The sequence below is a fragment of the Myotis davidii genome, unplaced genomic scaffold (genome assembly GCF_000327345.1).
Source record: "Myotis davidii unplaced genomic scaffold, ASM32734v1 scaffold515, whole genome shotgun sequence".
NCBI classification, from domain to species: Eukaryota; Metazoa; Chordata; class Mammalia; order Chiroptera; family Vespertilionidae; genus Myotis; species Myotis davidii.
Window position 1 is genome coordinate 541,562 of NW_006286242.1, and position 2,450 is coordinate 544,011.

General features: G+C 50.8%; 1 long non-coding RNA gene across 1 annotated transcript; it reads right to left on the reverse strand.

Moving 5' to 3' along the window:
• Positions 1–1,289: 1,289 nt before the first annotated feature.
• LOC107182105 lies at positions 1,290–2,433 on the reverse strand. Its single transcript, XR_001512823.1, has 2 exons — positions 2,258–2,433; positions 1,290–2,116 (listed from the first exon to the last, which is right to left on the reverse strand). It is a non-coding gene; the product is annotated as an uncharacterized LOC107182105 (long non-coding RNA).
• Positions 2,434–2,450: the final 17 nt, after the last annotated feature.

Here is a 2,450-nt window from a genome sequence, read left to right on the forward strand (position 1 = left end):
AGCCAGGTGCCTTCTGGGTGTCCTTGCAAATATTTAGTTTCAGAGAATGGGTCACATTACACAGTTTAATATTGGGAGACTGAAAGGGCTGTAGCAATCAGCCTTTGTCCCCCATTTATCCTGCAGCCGCCAGTAGGCAGCCCATAAAAATGTAGGGCTCATGTTCACACAGATGGCTGTTAGTTTTATGGGCTGGGGAAAAGGAGCAAAAGAAGATGGTCATGGTGAGGCTGTCAGAGAGTCTCAATTACATGGGTCTCAGCTGGCCCTGGCCGGGTGGCTCAGTTGGTTGGAGCATCGTCTTCAATTTGAAGACCCAAAAGTGGTGAATTTGATTCCTGGTCAGGGCACATACCCAGGTTTTAGATTTGATTGCCCGGTTGGTCAGGGCATATGCAGGAGGCAACCTATTTCTCTCACATTGATCTCTCTCTCTCCCTCCCTCTCTCCCTCTCTCTAGAACAGGGGTGGGCAAACTTTTTGACTTGAGGGCCACAATACGTTCTTAAACTGGACCCGAGGGCCAGAACAAAAGCATGGATGGAGTGTTTGCGTGAACTAATATAAATTCAAAGTAAACATCATTACATAAAAGGGTACGGTCTTTTTTTAAGTTTTATTCATTTCAAACTGGCCGGATCCGGCCTGCGGGCGTAGTTTGCCCACGGCTGCTCTAGAATCAATAAAATCATATCCTCAGGTGAGGATTAAATCAATGAATAAATAAACAGGTCTCAGCTGCCAGGGATACCTGGGTCCTGGGGGCCCAACGGGGAATTGATGTCCTTTGAGGGCTCCCTGCCCACCACTGAAATGGGCACAGGACTGTCCTATCCTGCCTCCCAGAGCCACCTTACCACTTCCTACTCCCAACACAGGATGGCCTCTGCCATTGAAGTATGGACTCTGCAGTGCTGGCTCCTGCCCCTCCTGCCCCTCAGGGTGCACCCCCACCCCCACCCGCTCTTGGAGCCCCCTTACCCCTAGGAAAAAGGTGATAAACTGGTTCATCCTAAAAATAGGTGCCTAAATTTTATCTCTTAAAGGACATTTTCCATTTAATTGGGGCTCAGCCTTAAATTGGGTTGTTTTAGACCCAATAAATTTAGTTTATTTAGACCCAACTCATGTGGTAGGTTCCGAGAGGCGCTCCTTACCTTCTCTCTCCATCTCCTACCCAGCACTCTTCTTTTCTCCTCCCTCTCTGGGCCTATGGAGCTTATTGGTCTAAGAAATTGGCCTGTTAGAGTGGAATAGTAGATGGCAGGAAAGGAGACTTCAGTCCTCTGTGCTTTCCGTTTTAGTTTATTCAGGGGCAAGAAGAAAGGAGGGAGGGACCATTTCAACCCTCAGGCGGGGCTCTCAGCCCTGATTTGATTGTGAATACCCTGGCTCTTCAAGCCAGTCTCCAGGGACCACAGAGACTATTCAGGCTCGTGGAAAAGGGAGAGGAAGAAATGCTTGGAGAGGGGTGCTGGCCACGAGGTGGCGCTATCGCCCAGGGTGGTCAGTTGCCCGAGGTTCCTGGGTGGAGGGTGAGAAGCTGCTGGAACCACACTGCGGAAGCAGAGAAGGTAACTAGAGAGCGCTGTCTTTGTGGGTGGTTCTAGTCAGGAGTTCCTAACTCAGTGTTGACCAGAGGGCGGAGCTTACAGAACAAGTCGCAAATTCTTCCACGTCCTTCTCCATCTCTGTTATAAAGCCTTGAGATTCTCTTGATTGCCGGGGTGATGGGCTGGGGGTGGATGAGACCTACTGTGGTCCTCATCGGTGGGGGAGAGGGAAGACAATGGTGTGTGCAGGTTTAAGCAGAGTGGTCCTAGCAGGTTATTGGGCGGTAAGGGCCGTTTTTTGTTTTGTTTTGTTTTTCCCCGGAAGGGTGGGAACCGAGCTTGGCAGGCGGCCTGAGCCGCGCAGGGTCCTGGCTGGGCTCTCAGCCTCTCCCCGCGGCCTGTCCCGGAGGCTCCTCGCTCATCCCCTGGGCTCGCGCCTTAGCTCCGGGCAAAGCCAAAGCATCTCTTCATGCTGAGCTTTCTTCACATAGAGTGATTACCACGTGTCAGAAATAAACTGCTGCTTTCTGTATATAATCACAGGCCACTTCGTAGAACAGTGACTTTGGATGAAAAAGGAAAACTATTTCAAAACAAAATGCTGCAAGCTCTATCTCGCGCGCGCTCCCCACTCCCTCTTTCAGTGGCGGGTGGGTGGGGGGACCTAAAAAACAAACACAAAAAGTCAGTCGGTATCTCCTCACCACTGCAGCTGACTTCCTGTGTAAACGAAAACCATGTGATATTCCATAAACGCTTCCAGCTCTGAAAGACAGGAAATGAAAACCATCACGGAAAAGGAAAGCTGCAGAATAAATTCCCAGTGCAGATAGCATTACCGCAACACTGCACGGGGACGGAGGCCGGGCCGCCTGCGCAGCCCTGCGGGTCAACAGA